The sequence below is a fragment of the Microcebus murinus genome, chromosome 5 (assembly GCF_040939455.1).
Source record: "Microcebus murinus isolate Inina chromosome 5, M.murinus_Inina_mat1.0, whole genome shotgun sequence".
Lineage (NCBI taxonomy): Eukaryota > Metazoa > Chordata > Mammalia > Primates > Cheirogaleidae > Microcebus > Microcebus murinus.
Window position 1 is genome coordinate 92,831,921 of NC_134108.1, and position 21,386 is coordinate 92,853,306.

Below are 21,386 nucleotides of genomic sequence, written 5' to 3' on the forward strand. Positions count from 1 at the left end.
GAGCGATCCACCAGCCTCTACCTCCCAGTGCTAAGATTATAGGCGTAGCCACACACCCTGTCTTGAAGGGGACTATAGAACACCAGCCAATCTGAAAGGATATAGTCAGGTGAACCGGAACAGCACCTCCTACCCCTTAGGAAGCTCGTGATTTCCAGATCTCTGCAAATGGCTTTGTTGCCAGGAAGGGAAGAAACACTATTCGAATGGAAATTGGACCTCTAATCCAAGCATATTACTTACAATTAATTGCCAAACAGGACTGTTAATGAGGAATGTATTTGCATATGTTTGCAAAAGTTGAATCATTGAAAACATACCTTGAAACTGTCTATTGGTGGACACTCTAGGGTAGAGAGCAAAGAGTATAGAAGTAGTCCAGCTTTTGAAACTTAGGTATTTTATATTTTTCCCCTCAAGAATTTTTCTTTAAGAAATGGGATCTGCCTTCCTCCTTAATGTGCAGGACTGCCTCAGTGACTTTGTTTGCTCAGACAAGGCCCACAACCTGTGCCTCTCCTATTGACCCTTACTTTGAATTCAAATAATCTATTTAAGAATTTAATATATGAGGCTTTCTTTTTTTTTTTTTTTTTTTTTGAGACAGTCTCACTTTGTTGCCCAGGCTAGAGTGCTGTGGCGTCAGCCTAGCTCACAGCAACCTCAAACTGCTGGGCTCAAGCTATCCTCCTGCCTCAGCCTCCTGAGTAGCTGGGACTACAGGCATGCGCCACCATGCCCGGCTAATTTTTTCTATATATTCTTTTTTTTTTTTTTTTTTTTTTTTTTGAGACAGAGTCTCGCTTTGTTGCCCAGGTTAGAGTGAGTGCTGTGGCGTCAGCCTAGCTCACAGCAACCTCAAACTCCTGGGCTCGAGTGATCCTTCTGCCTCAGCCTCCCGAGTAGCTGGGACTACAGGCATGCGCCACCATGCCCGGCTAATTTTTTTATATATATATCAGTTGGCCAATTAGTTTCTTTCTATTTATAGTAGAGACGGGGTCTCGCTCTTGCTCAGGCTGGTTTCGAACTCCTGACCTTGAGCAATCCGCCCGCCTCGGCCTCCCAGAGAGCTAGGATTACAGGCGTGAGCCACCGCGCCCGGCTTTCTATATATTCTTAGTTGGCCAATTATTTTCTCTCTATTTTTAGTAGAGACGGGGGTCTCACTTTCGCTCAGGCTGGTTTCGAACTTCAGACCTCGAGCTATCCGCACTCCTCGGTCTCCCAGAGTGCTACGATTACAGGCGTGAGCCACTGAGGCTTTCTTTGATTCCTCCTCGTTTCTACTCAGTTTCACAGAGGAAAAAATACATGAATTTGAATTTTTAAAAACCACATCACTGTGTTAAATTCTTCTCAGGTTAGGGAACCTTTTAGGGGAAAGGGAATGAAGTGTGCGGGTGGGAGAGCAGCCGTCATCAAGCCCAGGTGGCCCTGGTTTTCCCTGGGATGTTGATTTTGAGCTGTTAGATGCCCACGTGGTGGAGCTCAGGTAGCAGGTGGAAGACAAAGCAGAGCATTCAAGAGAGAGGTCAGGGCTGGGGGTCTGTCTGTGGGAGTCACAGTGTAGAGAGGGGCGTTGAAGGTGGGGACTGAGGCCCAGTGCGGTGGCTCACGCCTGTAATCCTAGCACTTTGGGAGGCCTAGGTGGGCGGATCACTCGAGGTCAGGAGTTCGAAACCAGCCTGAGCAAGAGCGAGACCCCGTCTCTACCATAAATAGAAAGAAATTAATTGGCCAACTAATATATATAGAAAAAATTAGCCGGGCATGGTGGCGCGTGCCTGTAGTCCCAGCTACTCGGGAGGCTGAGGCAGGAGGATCGCTTGAGCCCAGGAGTTTGAGGTTGCTGTGAGCTAGGCTGACGCCACGGCACTCACTCTAGCCTGGGCAACAAAGCGAGACTCTGTCTCAAAAAAAAAAAAAAAAAAAAGGAGAGCAAGACTAGTCTAAGAGAAGAGGTCTTGGAGCACTCCAGTGATAAGAGCAGGAAAAGCGGAACCAGAAAAGGTGAGCACAGGGAAACATCCAGTGGGCAGGAGAAAATTCAAGGGGGCGTGGTGTCTTGGAAACCGATTGAGCAAAGTGCTTTGGGACAGAAGGAGCGATCCGATCCAGGCTCACACGTGCCTGCGCATCGATCAGGTAAGGTGAGGCCCAGAGCACTGCTGGATTGAGCGAGGCGGGGTCATTGGTCATTGAGCCAGCAGTTCTGTCGGAGGGATGGGGGATGGTGGGAGAGAGACTGGGAGACTTGTGGACTTCAACTACTGATAATTCTTTGGGGATTTTTGCTGTCCAGGAGAGCATTCGCTGGTGGTGGTAAGGGGGGAAGCCAAGGAAGACTCGTTTTTCTGTTTCTGTTTTAAAGATCGGAGAAATAACAGCTTTTTGGGAGTAATGACACTAATGGGAGTGATTTAGTAGAAGAGGGAAAAAATGATGATGCAGGATAGGGTAGAATCGTCAGGGCCATATCCTCGAACAGGGCAAAAGGGGATGAGATTTAATGACTTAATGCCTTGGGCTGGTCTCAGTGCAGTGGTGTCTATAACTAACAGATCCCAACATGTTACAGATTTCCTAGTTCCTTCTCCACTTCTTTCCCTCTGCTTCACTTGACTAACTTTAAAAAAGAAAGAAAGAAGAGAATTTAGTGGTCTTAGATTAGAGGGATAAAGAGTCCACGACAGGGTCAAATTTTTCTTTTATCTATCTATCTATCTATCTATCTATCTATCTATCTATCTATCTATCTATCTATCTATGACAGTCTATTTATTTATTTATTTATGCTCAGTCGCCCCAGGGAGAGTGCAAGTGGCATCATTGTAGCTCACTGAAATCTCAAACTCCTGAGCTCAAGCGATCCTCCTGCCTCAGCCTCCCGAGTAGCTAGCTGGGCCCATAGGCGCTCACTTGTCATCACAGCTGGCTAATTTTTTTCTGTTTTTAGTAGAGATGGGGTCTCACTCTTGCTCAGGCTGATGTCAAACTCCTGAGTTCAAGGCGATCCTTCAGCCTCAGCCTCCCAGAGTGCTAGGATTACAGGTGCGAGCCACCGCGCCTCACCTGTAAACGTTTTCAATACAGGAGCAGATAGTAAATATTTTAGTCTTTGTGGGTCACATGGCTTCTGCCAGAACTACTTACTCTATTGCTCTGGCTCTAAAGCAGTCGTAGGCAACACACAATAAATGGACATGGCTGTGTTCCAAGAAAACTTTATTTACAATCAGCAAAATTTTTTTTTTTTTTTGGGACAGAGTCTCACTTTGTTGCCCAGGCTAGAGTGAGTGCCGTGGCATCAGCCTAGCTCACAGCAACCTCCAACTCCTGGGCTCAAGCGATCCTCCTGCCTCAGCCTCCCGAGTAGCTGGGACTACAGGCATACGCCACCATGCCCGGCTAATTTTTTCTATATATATTTTTAGTTGGTCAATTAATTTATTTCTATTTTTGGTAGAGACGGGGTCTCGCTCAGGCTGGTTTCGAACTCCTGACCTTTACAATCAGCAAAATTTTAATTTCATACAGTTTTCGCATCCCACGAAAAGCATATTCTTTTGATTCTCCCCAAACCATTCAAAAATGTAAAAACCATCCTTAGCTGGCAGGTTGTACAGAAGCAGGCAGAGAGCGTAGCTCGCCCACCCGGCCAACGTAACAGACAAGGAGCCAATGTAGACGAGTACGATTAAGTTGGGTAGATGTGGCGAGGGGAATCTGGAAACTTTCCCGAGTGCTTCAGTTTTCCCAGTGAAGTAGGACCCTGAGGATGAAGATGATGGAGAAGGTTTTAGAGGGTTTGAGGAGAGAAGCACAGGCTTAAAACACAGAGCAAAAATTGACTGGGGAAAAGTAAGTGTGCCAGAAAGGCACAGCTGAAATGCCAGAAGGTGGAGGCATGCAATCCAACGCTTGACTTGGAGATTATGAGCAGCTGCAGTTCCCGGTTATGACAAGGTTTAGGTCTAACCATGAGGGTGAGTGGGGGACATTGGGTGGAGAACAGGGTCCTTGGAGGTAAGGATTTCAAGGAAGGAGGTTCAAAGGGCCACATACAGGGACAGCGTGTTGATAATGCCATAAAGTGACTAAAATAATCGCATGCTTACCATATGACCAGCACTGTGTAGGGACCTGAAGTTAGGGGGTTTTTTTTGTTTGTTTGTTTTTGAGACAGAGTCTCACTTTGTTGCCCAGGCTAGAGTGAGTGCCGTGGCGTCAGCCTAGCTCACAGCAACCTCAATCTCCGGGGCTCAGCGATCCTACTGCCTCAGCCTCCCGAGTAGCTGGGACTACAGGCATGCACCACCATGCCCGGCTAATTTTTTGTGTATATATTTTTAGTTGGTCAATTAATTTATTTCTATTTTTGGTAGAGACGGGGTCTCACTCAGGCTGGTTTCGAACTCCTGACCTTGAGCAATCCACCCGCCTCGGCCTCCCAAAGTGCTAGGATTACAGGCATGAGCCACCATGCCCGGCCTGAAGTTAGGGTTTTTAATAAGAGTGTCCCAGTCTAGGATGATTTATGAAATCTGCAGAGGCTGGAAAGTTCATTTAAAACTGGATCAGGGGCCGGGCGCTGTGGCTCACGCCTGTAATCCTATGTAATCCTAGCTCTTGGGAGGCCGAGGCGGGCGGATTGCTCAAGCTCAGGAGTTCAAAACCAGCCTGAGCAAGAGCGAGACCCCGTCTCTACTATAAATAGAAAGAAATTAATTGGCCAACTGATATATATATATAAAAAATTAGCCGGGCATGGTGGCTCATGCCTGTAGTCCCAGCTACTCGGGAGGCTGAGGCAGAAGGATTGCTTGAGCCCAGGAGTTTGAGGTTGCTGTGAGCTAGGCTGACGCCACGGCACTCACTCTAGCCTGGACAACAAAGCGAGACTCTGTCTCAAAAAAAAAAAAAAAAAAAAAAAAAACTGGATCAGGGAGGCCTTTTGAATGTTATGCTAAGAAATTTAGTTTAATAGCACCCTCCTTCCTGCAGAGAAAGTAGCAAAATTAATTAAATCGGCACACTTCCTTCTCATTTGGCATACCTGAATATGAACGTGTTTTAAGTACTCAAGACACATTTCTCTGTTAGTCCCCGGCCTTTCTATTCCAAAGTTAAAGGTAAGACATTCCAAGTGAGTAGTTGTTGGTTTTATTGCTATATATATGTGGCCACAGGGGGTTGGTTGGATTATTAACCATACCTCTCTTTTACCCAGTATGATGTCCTACAAATCGAGATTGGTTATAAACTGCAGTAAGTTATTTCTAAGCCATCATAATATTCTAGTTGCCCTTCTTTTTAAATGGAAGCAATTTAGAAAATACTTTAAAGTCACTGTTTTTGCATTTTTGTTTCCTGAAATAAATGAGTAAAATCAGACTGAATGAAAAGGGGACGGTTGAGCCCTTAAAATGTGCTTTGGGTCGTGTGGCTGTGCTGGGAGGTTGGCTAAAGGGGGCTTGGGGAGGGCCAGGCATGGTGGCTCATGCCTGTAATCCTAGCACTTTGGGAGGCCTAGGTGGGCGGATCGCTCGAGGTCAGGAAACCAGCCTGAGCAAGAGCGAGACCCCCATCTCTACTAAAAATAGAAATTAATTGGAAAACTAAAAATATAATAGAAAAAATTAGCCGGGCATGGTGGCACACACCTGCAGTGTCCCACCAGCTACTCAGGAGGCTGAGGCAGGAGGATCGCTTAAGCCCAGGAGTTGAGGTTGCTGTGAGCTAGGCTGACACACAGCACTCTAGTCCAGGCAACAGAGTGAGACTGTGTCTCAAAAAAAAAAAAAGGCTTGGAGAGGAGGCAGCAAGCACAGTCCCTCATCTGTAGGTTCAGATTCTTAAGGAGAGAGAAAGAACAAGCCAACATTTTTTACTAATTAAGGACTCTGCACCGCTTAAGTGTGCACGCTCTTCTACCCTTCCCCGTTGTCAGTGACAAGCTGTCACTGAGTTTTTTTTTTCTTGTTTTTTTTTGAGACAGAGTCTCGCTTTGTTGCCCAGGCTAGAGTGAGTGCTGTGACGTCAGCCTAGCTCACAGCAACCTCAAACTCCTGGGCTCAAGCAATCCTGCTGCCTCAGCCTCCTGAGTAGCTGGGACTACAGGCATGCGCCACTATGCCCGGCTAATTTTTTCTATATATATTATTTGGCCAATTAATTTCTTTCTATTTTATAGTAGAGACAGGATCTCGCTCTTGCTCAGGCTGGTTTCGAACTCCTGACCTCAAGCAATCCTCCCACCTGGGCATCCCAGAGTGTTAGGATTACAGGCGTGAGCCACCGCGCCCGGCCTTGTCACTGAGATTTTGAAACAAACTGTAAGTCAAAGGAGGACGTGGAGGGGGCTTTAGGGTAGTTAAGCTTCCAAATTACGGTTTGCTCTGCAAAATGATCGCTAAGATGTGTGGCTACTTAAGATAAAGTAAGATCCACCTTGGTATCCAATCAGAAATGGAAAATGATTCTTTCCAACCTACTTCCACAGGTTATTGGCATAATTATAAGATACAGCAAGTTTGGGGAAATGCTGCAGACTCAGTAGAGAAGCAGAAAAGCAGCAGCATCGACAGACATCCTCATGGATGGGTCTGGAAGGGAAAGCAAAGCACAAGTGAAAGGGAAGAGGTGACTGTTAAAAACCCTCCAACCTCACCCTAAAGACTAACTTCCCAGAGCGCAGAGAAGGTGCACCGCTATGTCGGCAATTCCAGCAGACCTCCTGGCATCAGTGATTTTTTAAATTTTATTTTTATTTCAGCATATTACAGGGATACAATGTTTAGATCACATATATTGCCTTTGCCCCACCCAGAGTCAGAGCTTCAAGCTTGTCCATTTCCCAGATGGTGCTCACTGCACCCATTAGGTGTGAATATACCCCTCCCACCCCCCCATGTGCCTGAAACCCAGGGAATGTTACTACTATATGTGCACTTAAGTGTTGGTCACTTAAGTCAATTAATACCAATTTGACAGTGAGTACATGCGGTGCTTGTTTTTCCATTCTTGGGATACTTCACTTAGTAGAATGGGCTCCAGCTCTATCCAGGATAATACAAGAGGTGCTAGATCACCACTGTTTTTTGTGGCTGAGTAGAATTCCATGGTATACATATACCACATTTTATTAGTCCACTCATGTATTGATGGGCACTTGGGTTGTTTCCACTTCTTTGCAATTGTGAATTGTGCCGCTGTAAACATTCTAGCGTAGATGTCCTTTTTTAAGAATGTCTTTTGTTCTTTTGGGTAGATGCCCAGTAATGGGATTCCTGGATCAAATGGTAGGTCTCCTTGTAACTCTTTGACGTAGCTCCATATTACTTTCCACAGAGGTTGTACTAGTTTGCAGTCCCACCAGCAGTGAATGAACATTCCCCTCTCTCCGCATCCACGCCAATATTTATTGTTTTGAGACTTTTTGATTTTGATGAAGGCCTTTCTCACTGTAGATAAGTGATATGTCTTTGTGGTTTTGATTTGCATTTCCCTGATTAGAGATATTGAGCATTTTTCATATTTGTTTTTTGGCCATTAGTCTATCTTCTTTTGAAAAGTTTCTGTTAATGTCCTTTGCCCACTTTTTGATGGGGTTGTGATACATAATATGGTACATATTTATGGGGTACATGTGATATTTTGTTACCTGCATAGAATGTGTAATGATCAAGTCAGGCTATCTGAGGTGTCCACACTGATTACTTTTCACTTCTATGTGTTGGGAACAATTCAAGTCCCCTATTCTGAAATATATAATACATTGTGGCTAACTACAGTCACCCTACTCTGCTCTCATATAACAGAATGTATATACATTTTATCTAACTGTATGTTTCTACCCATTAACTTTACCTTATTCATTCACCCCACCCCCCTTTTCAGCCTTTGCTAACCATTATTCTACTCTCTAGCTGCATGAGATCAACTTTTTAAACTCCCACATATAAGTGAGAACATGTGATATTTGTCTTTCTGTGCCTGGATTATTTTCACTTAACATAATGGCCTAACAGATGTTGTTTTTTTGTTTTTTTTGAGACAGAGTCTCACTTTGTTGTCCAGGCTAGAGTGAGTGCCATGGCGTTAGCCTAGCTCACAGCAACCTCAAACTCCTGGGCTCAAGCAATGCTGCTGCCTCAGCCTCCTGAGTAGCTGGGACTACAGGCATGCGCCACCATGCTCGGCTAATTTTTTTCTATTATATATATATATATTTTAGTTGGCCAATTAATTTCTTTCTATTTATAGTAGAGACAGGGTCTCACTCTTGCTCAGGCTGGTTTCCAACTCCTGACCTTGAGCAATCTGCCTACCTCGGCCTCCTGGAGTGCTAGGATTACAGGCGTGTGCCACCCCACCCGGCCAAACTGATGTTTTTGAGTGAATAAATGAGTACAGAACAGAGAAAGAAAACCGTAGGAGTCCCCTAGGCTAGCTTTGGCCTTTCACTCAGGTGTGTAGCCTTGGGCAGGTTAATTAGCATCTCTGAACCTCACTTTCCTCATATGAATGAGGCTAATTTTGGCCAAGGTCTCCTCACCTTTTGCAAAGATTAAATGACTGGGCACCTAACAATTAGGAATAGTGATTGTTCTTGTTACTGATAGGAGCCAAGTTTAGAAACAACTGTAGAATTTCTTTTAATAACAATAGACAAAAGTTTATTCTCAAATGTATGTATAACAGGCTCTAAGACAGCAGTTCATTCTAGCTATAGGTAGAAAAAGATGTTACAGTGTGAATCCAGATGTTTAAATAGCAATGGAATCAAGAGTCTCGATTGCCTCAGGCACTAAGAACAGCTTGCTTTTTGCCAGATTTCTGAATTCCACCCATAGCCAGGAGCACTTCTGCTTTCTTCTGATTCTTTTTTTTTTTTTTTTGAGACAGTCTCCCTTTGTTACCCAGGCTAGAGTGAGTGCCTTCAGCCTAGCTCACAGCAACCTCAAACTCCTGGGCTCAAGCGATCCTCCTGCCTCAGCCTCTGGAGTAGCTGGGACTACAGGCATGTGCCACCATGCCTGGCTAATTTTTTTCTATATATATTAGCTGTCCAATTAATTTCTTTCCATTTATAGTAGAGACGGGTTTGCCTCTTGCTCAGGCTGGTTTTGAACTCCTGAGCTAGAGCCATCTGCCCACCTCAGCCTCCCAGAGTGCTAGGATTACAGGCGTGAGCCACCACACCCGGCCAGCTTCCTATTTTGTTTCTGATTGAAAGCCTCATCTTCCTAATCTGCTTCTCAGGCCGTTTCAGAGGCTGCTTCTTGCCACCTTCACAGCCAGACATGGCATACAGGTTATCTGCTGCCCCTTCCTCAATCCTGCTACCAAAATTCAGAATTTTTTTTTTTTTTCATGGAGACAGAGTCTCGCTTTGTTGCCCAGGCTAGAGTGAGTGCCGTGGCGTCAGCCTAGCTCACAGCAACCTCAAACTCCTGGGCTCAAGCAATCCTCCTGTCTCAGCCTCCCGAGTAGCTGGGACTACAGGCATGCGCCACCATGCCCGGCTAATTTTCTATACATATTAGTTGGCCAATTAATTTCTTTCTATTTATAGTAGAGACGGGGTCTCGCTCTTGCTCAGGCTGGTTTTGAACTCCTGACCTCCAGTGATCCTCCCTCCTCGGCTTCCTAGAGTGCTAGGATTACAGGCATGAGCCACCTCGCCCAGTCAAAATTCAGAATTCTTTTCTTTCTTTTTTTTTTTTTTTGAGACAAGGTTCACTCTGTTACCCAGACTAGAGTGTAATTGCATCATCATAGCTCACTGCAGCCTCCAGCTCCTGGGCTTTTGTCATCCTCCTGCCTCAGCCTCCAAAGTAGCTGGGACTACAGGCATGTACCATCACATCTGGCTGGTTTTTCTTTTTTTTTTTTTGTAGAGACAGGGGTCTTGCTATATTGCCCAGGCTGGTCTCAAACTCTAGGCCTCATGTGTTCCTCCTTCCAAAGAGCTGGAATTACAGGTGTGAGCAACTGTGCCCAGCCTTTTTTTTTTTTAAAGGAAAACCTTCAAAATTTTGGAAATCTTGGAACCTAGGAGAAAATTCTCCAAGTATTCACTTTCTATCATATGTCAACTCATATGGAAGATAATTTTACATACATTATCTCATCTGATCCTGGAAAAAAAATCCTTGGGGATAGCACTTCCAAAAGACTATAACAGACATGCAAAGGGCTAAACAGTAGCAGGCTAAAGGATGGAATAAGACTTCAGACCCAAAATGTCTGAAAAAATGACCTTACGTGCCAAAGCTAGGCAACCACAAAAATGAGGTTTATTGAGGGGAGAAAGATAGGATCATAGGACAAGAGGAAGATATAGGTTTGCAGAGTATGGTACCTACACCACAGGTGATGACCGGACCCATTGTCGCAGCAGGAGGAAGGGCAAAGAGAGAGTGTGGCTATTGTCTGCGTCATATTTTATAGTGCCCAGATAGAACCCTCCCTCGTGGTTCAGAGGTCACCAGGGAACCACTTTCATTGAACAGTTGGGAGTCACATGACCTGAGCCTAACTACACATGTGGGTTCTAGGTCACTTTCCGGACTTTATGGTACACATGCTGCTTGGCCCGTGGCTAGAGAGTCCTCTGCATTGTTTTCCAGCTGCGAAGTTCTGATTGGCAGACTCATAGGGTGTTCCCTCCTTCCCCAGGTATGGAGAATTAGGGTGGGGCAGGACCAAGATGGCGGCAACAGCACCCACTTTCGTCCCTAGGAGACCCGGAATCCCTTGCTATCTACCTATCAATACCAAAACCCATGTCATTTCTACTATACCAAAATGTAGCTATTCTTTTAGAATGTTAAAGTTAGAGTTGGCTTTAAAGGTTTAGTTCAACCTCCCACCCAGAACCCAAGTATTCTCAGAAATAGTTATTTCTAGATTTGGGTAATAGTTATACCTCTTTTTCTTGTCTTGTCTCCTTCTTCTTCTTCTTCTTTTTTTTTTTTTTTTTTTGAGACAGAGTCGCACTCTGTTGCCTGGGCAAGAGTGCCGTGGCGTCAGCCTAGCTCACAGCAACCTCAAACTCCTGGGCTTAAGCGATACTCCTGCCTCAGCCTCCCAAGTAGCTGGGACTACAGGCATGCGCCACCATGCCCGGCTAATTTTTTTTTTTTTAAGACAGAGTCTCGCTTTGTTGCCCAGGCTAGAGTGAGTGCCATGGCATCAGCCTAGCTCACAGTAACCTCAGACTCCTGGGCTCAAATGATCCTCCTGCCTCAGCCTCCCGAGTAGCTGGGACTGCAGGCATGTGCCACCATGCCCAGCTAATTTTTTCTATTTTTTTTTAGTTGTCCAGCTAATTTCTTTCTGTTTTTAGTAGAGACTGGTTCCCGCTCTTGCTCAGGCTGGTCTCAAACTCCTGACTTCAAGCGATCTTCCCACCTGGGCCTCCCAGAGTGTTAGGATTACAGGCGTGAGCCACCGCGCTTGGACAGAGCTTATTTTCTTTTTTCTTTTTTATGAGACAGAGTCTCGCTTTGTTGCCCAGGCTAGAGTGAGTGCCGTGGCATCAGCCTTGCTCACAGCAACCTCAAACTCCTGGGCTCAAGTGATCCTCCTGCCTCAGCCTCCCGAGTAGCTGGGACTACAGGCACGCGCCACCATGCCTGGATAATTTTTTCTATATATTTTTAGTTGTCCAGCTAATTTCTTTCTATTTTTAGTAGAGACAGGGTCTCGCTCTTGCTCTGGCTGGTGTTGAACTCCTGACCTCAAGCGGTCCTCCCGCCTGGGCCTCCCAGAGTGCTAGGATTACAGTGAGCCACCGCGCTCAGCTGGAGCCTATTTTCTAGTGCAAGAAAATGGAGAATACATAATGAATATATAATCTTTTAGAAGGTGTTAAGCGCTGTGAGAAAAACGAATGGAGTGAGAGGAATTGGCAGTGGCAGAATGGGCAGTGTGATGGTTAGCACTTACATGGGTTGGCCACGTGAGTGAGGGCGATAAGGGTGTGAGGGAGGTGGCTGTGTGGAGGTTGGGACAGAGTGGGGGAGGCAGAGGAAACAATGCAAAGTGAGTGACCTCGAGCATGCCCGGCGGCCTGGAGCGCAGGGCAGGCGGTAGAGATGATCCTCCTGCCGTGCTGTTGCAGGTGGCAAACCCCGGCCGCATGTGGCTAGCACTACAGAGGTGGCTAGTCCAAATTGAAATGTGCTGCGTGATTAAACGACACACCACATTTCAAAGACTTTGAAAAGTATAACATTTCTCAATTCTTTTTTTTTTTTTTTTTTTTTTGAGACAGAGTCTCACTCTGTTGCCCGGGCTAGAGTGCCGTGGTGTCAGCCTAGCTCACAGCAACCTCAAACTCCTGGGCTCAAGCAATCCTCCTGCCTCAGCCTCCGGTGTAGCTGGGACTACAGGCATGCACCACCATGCCCGGCTAATTTTTTGTATATATGTATTTTTTAGTTGGTCAATTAATTTCTTTGTATTTTTAGTAGAGATGGTGTCTCACTCAGGCTGGTTTTGAACTCCTGACCTGGAGTAATCCGCCCGTATCAGCCTCCCAGAGTGCTAGGATTACAAGCATGAGCCACCACACCTAGCCTGTACAAATCTTATTTTGAAGTAAAAAAACAAACAGGCAAAAACACATGCATGTGGCCCGTGGGCTGTAGTTTGAGGACGCCTGCTTTAGAGATATTGGGTTAAATTTCATCTGTTTCTTTTTACTTTTTTTTGAGACAGGGTCTTTCTTTTTTTTTCTTTTCTTTTTTTTTTTTTTTGAGACAGAGTCTCGCTTTGTTGCCCAGGCTAGAGTGAGTGCTGTGGCTTCAGCCTAGCTTACAGCAACCTCAAACTCCTGGGCTCAAGTGATCCTCCTGCCTCAGCCTCCCAAGTAGCTGGGACTACAGGCATGCACCACCATGCCTGGCTAATTTTTTCTATATATATTAGTTGGCCAATTAATTTCTTTCTATTTTTAGTGGAAACGGTGCCTCTCTCGTCTCTTGCTCAGGTTGGTTTCAAACTCCTGATCATGAGCCATCCTCCCGCCTCGGCCTCCCAGAGTGCTAGGGTTATAGGTGTGAGCCACCCCGCTCGGGTGAGACAGGGTATTTCTAACATTGCCCTGGCTAGAATGCAGTGGTGTGATCATGGCTCACTGCAACCTCAAACTCTTGGGCTCAAGTGATCCTCCTGCCTCAGCCTCCTGAGCAGTTGGGACTACAGGCACACGCCACTGTGCCCAGCACTCTGGGAAGCCAAGGCAGGAGGATCAGTCAAGGTCAGGAGTTCGAAACCAGCCTGAGCAAGAGCAAGTCCCTGTGTCTACTAAAAAAATAGAAAGAAATTAGCAGAACAACTAAAAATATATATAAATATATATTAGCCGGGCATGGTGGCGCATGCCCTGTAGTCCCAGCTACTGGGGAGGCTGAGGCAGAAAGGATTGCTTGAGCCCAGGAGTTTGAGGTTGCTGTGAGCTAGGCTGACGCCTTGGCACTCTAGCCTGGGCAACAGAGTGAGACTCTGTCTCAAAAAAAACACACAAAAAACCAAAAACCCACTTTCCAGGCTGATAGTCGCCACACACCTGCGTGTCCCTGCACTGACCCCTGATGGCCTTGACAGGAACTGCAGCCGAGGTGCCGAGCGAGACAAGGCTACCACCTGCTGCCACAAATATGCCAGATTTTCCTGGCGAAAGGCTAGTCTCCTGGGGCCATTATTTCTGCCTTCTCCACCTTTCCTTTTTCTGTTCTCATTCTCAGAAACAAGCAAATTAATCCTTGCTAAGGGATACTTTTTCCCTGGAACGGTTTCCATCTTAGCAGATAACTCAATATCAAAAAGCCCTCGAGGGCCACTGAAATGAAATTGTCATTGAATTCGAAGTGTCTGTAGAAAACCAATGCAAGGGGGGGGATATTTTAGAAGTGAGGGTCTGCACTGTGTTCCCACATCCTACCCTTTAGATGAGACACCATGCCCAGAGTAATGAGTTCTGTGCTTTTCTTTTTCTTTTGAGACAGAGTCTCGCTTTGTTGCCCAGGCTAGAGTGAGTGCCGTGGCTTCAGCCTAGCTCACAGCAACCTCAATCTCCTGGGCTCAAGCAATCCTGCTGCCTCAGCCTCCGAGTAGCTGGGACTACAGGCATGCGCCACCGTGCCCCGTTAATTTTTTCTATGTATATTAGTTGGCCAATTAATTTCTTTCTATTTATAGTAGAGACAGGGTCTCGCTCTTGCTCAGCTGGTTTCGAACTCCTGACCTCGAGCAATCCACCCGCCTTGGCTCCCAGCATGCTAGGGTTACAGGCGTGAGCCACCGCACCCGGCCAAGTTCTGTGCTTTCTTATCACAATTCTTAAAATTTTTACAGGGAGAGGAGGGAACGGGATTTTGCTCTGTCAGGCAGGCTTGAATACAGTGGCGTGATCATAGCTCGGGCTCAGGTAATCCTCCCACCTCAGCCTCCCATGTAGCCAGGAATACAGGTATATGCCACCACACCCAGCTAATTTTTTATTTTTCTGTAGACATGGGGTCTTCCTATGTTGCCCAGGCTGGTCTCAAACTCCTGGCCTCAAGCAGTCTTGTCATCCTGGCTTCCCAAAGTCCTGGGATTACAAGTGTGAGCCACTGCACCTGGCCGCAATTCATATTAGATAGATGTTAACTGAAAATCCATGATGCTGTGGATCCCAAATAATGCACTCATTACCCAGTGATTTGATTTCAGAAACCTGGAACATTCTTCAGTGTTCACACTTATTTCCTGTGTTGATTAAAATTTTTATAAGGAGTCTTTTTAGTATAGAAGTATTAGAGGACTTTAAAAATTAAATAAGCTGCCTAATAGGACTAGATAATATATCAGGCTTTATTTTGCTAATATATTAAATTAGTTACCCTGTAGCCAGAGCCAGAAAAGAGGGAGCTGCAAGTGGGCAAGTATTTTTCAGTTATTTCTTATTTTTATCAAAGTAATACCTTCATATAAATTCAAGTAGTAAAAAGGTGATGAAAAACTACAAATAGCTGATTTCCCTTTTTCTTTTCTTTTCTTTTCTTTTCTTTTTTTTCTTTTCTCTCCCTCCCTCCCTCCCTCCCTCCCTCCCTCCCTCCCTTCCTTCCTTCCTTCCTTCCTTCCTTCCTTCCTTCCTTCCTCCCTTCCTCCCTTCCTCCCTTCCTCCCTTCCTCCCTTCCTCCCTTCCTCCCTTCTTTCCTCCCTTCCTCCCTTCCTCCCTTCCTTCCTTCCTTCTTTTTTGAGACAGAGTCTTGCTTTGTTGCCCAGGCTAGAGTGAGTGCCGTGGTTTCAGCCTAGCTCACAGCAACCTCAAACTCCTGGGCTCAAGCGATCCTCCTGCCTCAGCCTCCCGAGTAGCTGGGACTATAGGCACGCGCCATCATGCCTGGCTAATTTTTTCCATATATATATATATATATTAGTTGGCCAATTAATTTCTTTATTTTGAGACATAGTCTCACTCTGTTGCCCGGGCTAGAGTGCCGTGGCATCAGCCTAACTCACAGCAACCTCAAACTCCTTGGCTCAAGTGATCCTCCTGCTTCAGCCTCCCGAGTAGCTGGGACTACAGGCATGCACCACCAGGCCCAGCTAATTTTTTCTATATGTTTTTAGTTGGCCAATTAATTTCTTTCTATTTAAAGTAGAGACAGGGTCTCGCTCTTGCTCAGGCTGGTTTTGAACTCCTGACCTCAAGCGATCCACCCACATCGGCCTCCCAGAGTGCTAGGATTACAGGCGAGAGCCACCGGGCCATGCCAATTTATTTCTATTTTTTTTAGTAGAGACGGGGTCTCGCTCTTGCTCAGGCTGGTCTCAAACTCCTGACCTTGAGCTATCCTCCCGCCTCGGCCTCCCGGAGAGCAAGGATTACAGGCATGAGCTACCTTGCCTGCCCCTTCTGGTTGCTTTTAATTTTAGTTGGGTGGACTTTTTGTTCTGATCCTCTAAATCTATTTTCTATTTTTGTTCTCTGTCACTTTTAGTTTAACTTTCTGGTTGGTGGGTTTCTTTGATTTAGTTTTCCCTTCTTACTATGAATTTTTTATTTAGACTGTTACATTTATAGTTTCCCAGAGCCCTTTCTTGCTTTCTGATGTTTTTTCTTTTTTCTGTTGCCTCTTGGTTGCTGTATTCTCAAGGACTTTAATAGCATAATTGCTGCATCTTCTTGCACTATTTCTTTCTTCCAAGGCTTGGTTAGTTGGTTGCTTAGTTTTAAATCTCTCTTTTATGTTGGAGACTTTTCCAAAATGTGTAATCATCCTTGACTGTCCATATTCACAAGTGAGGCCATTTTTTTTTTTTTTTTTTTGAGACAGAGTCTCGCTTTGTTGTCCAGGCTAGAGTGAATGCCGTGGCGTCAGGCTAGCTCACAGCAACCTCAAACTCCTGGGCTCGAGCGATCCTTCTGCCTCAGCCTCCCGAGTAGCTGGGACTACAGGCATGCGCCACCATGCCCGGCTAATTTTTTATATACATATCAGTTGGCAAATTAATTTCTTTCTATTTATAGTAGAGACAGGGTCTCGCTCTTGCTCAGGCTGGTTTTGAACTCCTGACCTTGAGCAATCCGCCCGCCTCGGCCTCCCAGAGAGCTAGGATTACAGGCGTGAGCCACCGCGCCCGACCAGAGGCCATTTTTTAATAAGCTAATTTGAAGTTCTATGTTGGACTTACTGACTGGTGGGTTCTCTGTTAAAGCATCAGTCAATGGGTTACCTTTCTCATTGGAGAGTCCTAAACTATTTGCACTTCTTATTTCTAAGGTCATTCAGGTTTTGCAGAAAGTAAGGACCATCCATTCCCTATAGCCAGAAATGGTATCCAACTATGGACTTCACTGCTGATCTTCGGGGGCAGGATGGGGGAAAAGAATGCATCTCTATAGTTCATTAGTAGCCTTTCATTTAATCATGCTAATTTCAGTCTGGTGCTCATCCCAGCCCTTCCTGTTCTTTACGTCCCAAATTCCAAACTTCTCCAAATCCAAAGCTTTGATTATTCAGTTTCCCAAGAGAACAGTCTGATGAGTCAATAGGGGAGAATGACCCAACAGCTCAGTACTTCAACATTCAACTATTGCTTTTATTTCATTCAACTCTGGCCTTCCCAGAACTTGGGAAATCTAGTCACCAAGCCTAGTAACTCAGTTCCCTTTCTTCTCTTCCATATTCACTTTTGCTTAGGTTGTAACAGTCTCCCTTGCTAAGTCAGTTCTCTTGGTGTCTACTTTGTCTTCTAAAAATTCATTGAAATCTCTCTTCCATTGTGGCCTCCTAATCGCTTTTTCTTTTCTTCTTTCTTTCTTTCTTTCTTTCTTTCTTTCTTTCTTTCTTTCTTTCTTTCTTTCTTTCTTTCTTTCTTTCTTTCTTTCTTCCTTTCTTTCTTCTTCCTTTCTTCCTTTCTTCCTTTCTTCCTTTCTTCCTTTCTTCCTTTCTTCCTTTCTTCCTTTCTTCCTTTCTTCCTTTCTTCCTTTCTTCCTTTCTTCCTTTCTTCCTTTCTTCCTTTCTTCCTTTCTTCCTTTCTTCCTTTCTTCTTTCCTTCCTTCCTTCCTTCCTTCCTTCCTTCCTTCCTTCCTTCCTTCCTTCCTTCCTTCCTTCCTTCCTTTCTTTCTTTCTTTCTTTCCTTTTTGTTTTGGTCCTAATGCCATTTTATTTGTTTACTTTTATTTCAATAGATTTAGGGGTACAAGTTGTTTTTGGTTACATGGACGAATTGTATAGTGGTGAGGTCTGGACTTTTAGTGTACCTGTCACCCAATTAGTGTACATTGTGCTTGATGGATAACTTTTCATCCCTCACCCTCTTCCTACCCTTCCCAATTTGAGTCTCCAGTGCCCATTATACCACTCCGGATACCCCTGTGTACCCATAGCTTAGCTCCCACTTATAAGTGAGAACATTCGGCGTTTGGTTTCCATTCCTAAGTTACTGCACTTAAGATAATGGCCTCCAGTTCTACCCAAGTTGCTGCAAAAGGCATAACTTAGTTCTTTTTAATGGCTGAGTAGTAGTATTCCACGGTATACATGTATATACACACCACATTTTCATTATCTACTCATTTGTTGGTGGATATTTAGATTGATTCCATATCTCTGCAACTGTGAATTATGCTGTGACAAATATATAAGTACATGTGTCTTTTTTAATATAATAACTTCTTTTCCTTTGGGTAGATACCCAAAGGTAGATACCCAGTAGTGGAATAGCTGGATTGAAGGAATGTTAGGTCCACTTTTAGTTCTTTCAGGAATCGCCATACTATTTTCCATAGAGGTTGCAGTATTATAATTTACATTTCCATGGGGTAAGATGGCATTTCAATGTAGTTTTAATTTTTATTTCTCTGATGACTACTGTTGAGCATTTTTCCATATGTTTGTTGGCCATTTGAATATCTTTTGAGAAATGTTTGTGTCATTTGCCCACTTTTTAATGGAATTGGTTTTTTTCTTGCTGATTTTGGGTTCTTTATAAATTCTGGATATTAGTCCTTTGTTGGATGTATAGTTTGCAAATATTTTCTCCCATTTTGTAGGTTATCTATTTACTGTGCTGATCATTTATTTTTCTGCGCAGAAGCATTTTAGTTTAGTTAAGTCCCATTTATTTATTTTTGTTTTTGTCACAATTGCTTTTGAGGTCTTAGTCACACATTCTTTTCCTAGGCCAAAGTCCAGAAGAGTTTTTCCTAGGTTTTCCTCTATAAGTTTTATAGTTTCAGGTCTTAGATTTTAAATCCTTAATCTGTCTTGAGTTAATCTTTGTATATGGTGAGAGATGGGGATCCAGTTTCATTTTTTTGCACGTGGCTCTCCAGTTTTCCCAGCACCCTTTATTGAAAAGGGGGTGTCCTTTCCTTTGTTGTTGTATGCTTTGTCGAAGATCAGTTGGTGTAGGTATTTGGCTTTATTTCTGGGCTCTCTATTCTGTTCCATTGGTCTATGTGTCTGCCTTTATGTCAGTACCACGCTGTTTTTGCCTAACACCATTTCAAATTCCTTTAGTTATTCTAACAGGGTTTTCAGAGGGAGGGGAAATAAATGTGTGGGCAATCTGCCCTTTTTTTGGTGTGGGGGACACACAGAGTCTCACTATGTTGCCCAGGCTGATCTCAAACTCCTGGCCTTAAGCAATCCCCCCCCAACCTCAACCTCCTAAGTAGCAATCTGCCTTTTATTTTTTTTTTTTTTGAGACAAAGTCTCACTCTGTTGCCTGAGCTAGGGTGCTGTGGTGTCAGCCTAGCTCACAGCAACCTCAAACTCCTGGGCTTAAGCAATCCTTCTGCCTCAGCCTCTCAAGTAGCTGGGACTACAGGCATGCACCACCATGCCTGGCTAATTTTTTTCTATATATATATTTTTTTTTTTTTTAATTTTTTTTTTTAGACAGAGTCTCACTTTGTTGCCCAGAGTAAAGTGCCATTGCGTTAGCCTAGCTCACAGCAACCTCAAACCCCTGGGCTCAAGCGATCCTCCTGCCTCAGCCTCCCGGGTAGCTGGGACAATAGGCACATGCCACTATGCTCGGCTAATTTTTTTTTTTCTATTTTTAGTTGTTTGGCTAATTTCTTTCTATTTATAGTAGAGATGAGGTTTCACTCTTGCTCAAGCTGGTCTCAAACTCCTGAGCTCAAACAATCCACCTGCCTCGGCCTCCCAGAGGGCTAGGATTACAGGTGTGAGCCACTGCACCTGGCCCAATCTACCATTTTTTTTTTTTTGAGACAGAGTCTCATTTTGTTGCCCAGGCTAGAGTGAGTGCCGTGGCATCAGTCTAGCTCACAGCAACCTCAAACTCCTGGGCTCAAGCAATCCTTCTGCCTCAGCCTCCCGAGTAGCTGGGACTACAGGCATGCGCCACCATGCCCGGCTAATTTTTTTTTCTATATTAGTTGGCCAATTAATTTCTTTCTATTTATAGTAGAGACGGGGTCTCGCTCTTGCTCAGGCTGGTCTCGAACTCCTGACCTCGAGCAATCCGCCCGCCTCGGCCTCCCAGAGAACTAGGATTACAGGCGTGAGCCACCGCGCCCAGCCCCAATCTACCATTTTAAGTTTTAACTAGGCAAGTTTTTATGGGGCGACAGAAGCGGGGCTTCATCTGGGAAGGGGGCTCAGTGGTGCATGGCAGGGCTGGGCATACTGGGTAGCTTGAAGGTACCGAGCCCCTGGGAAAAACTGAGAAAGATGCAATGCAAGGGTCTGCAGAGAAAACCCCAGAAGGCTGGAGGACTCGGGGGGCTGTCATAGTTTTTTACTCTGGGAAATCCTGCTTGAACCAACCATCACACATATAATCAATTTAATACCTACTTTTTCTAAACTAAGCACACAAAGGGCTGTCAATGCTCTTCCCATCCAACCTGTACAACCCTCTCCTCTTCTCATCACTTTTTATTGCTTCTTCTCATTATTGCAGGGTCTGTAACAGCACTCGGGGGGTATTTTATTATTTGCTAAATACATAAGTTAGCAGGCCCGATTTCACATAGACACACTTTCATATTTGAAAACAGATTATTAGCTGTCAAGGGAAACTGCCACGTAAAGTTACAGGATCAGAAGACCTTAACATGTTGTCTATGGGCCGGGCGAAGTGGCTCACGCCTGTAATCCTAGCACTCTGAGGGGCCGAGGCGGGTGGATCGTTTGAGCTCAGGAGTTCGAAACCAGCCTGAGCAAGATCGAGACCCCGTCTCTACTAAGAATAGAAAGAAATTAATTGGCCAACTAAAAATATATAGAAAAAATTAGCCGGGCATGGTGGCGCATGCCTGTAGTCCCAGCTACTTGGGAGGCTGAGGCAGGAGGATCACTTGAGCCCAGGAGTTTGGGGTTGCTGTGAGCTAGGCTGGCGCCACGGCACTCTAGCCCGGGCAACAGAGTGAGACTCTGATTAAAAAAAAAAAGATGTTGTCTAACTTGTATTTCTGTGCCTTAAGATGAAATTATACTTAGGAAGTGACTTCAAATGCACATTCACAACTACTAAGAGATGGTAGGGACAGAGGGACAGAACTGGAGATGGTGGTTAGAGACCCGTGTTGATGTCCCTGACCTCATGTCACCTGGCAGCAAGCAGATGGCTGAGATCCTCAGGTTCTTCATCTGCAAAATTGCACAAATACTTGTCCTGCCTGTCTTGTAAGGTTGCTGTAAAATCAAATGTGGTAATTTAGATGAAAATATTTCTTAATTGTATACCATGCTAGTGTATTTACAGATAAGTTAATGGAATTTTCCAGGAATTTTGCAAAGTCTATATAAATTTTTGTTATATAGAATGTGAAGTCAAAAGTGATACAGTTTCTGACCTTGTGACACTTGAAATTTAGTAATATAGAGAAGAGGGAAAAACA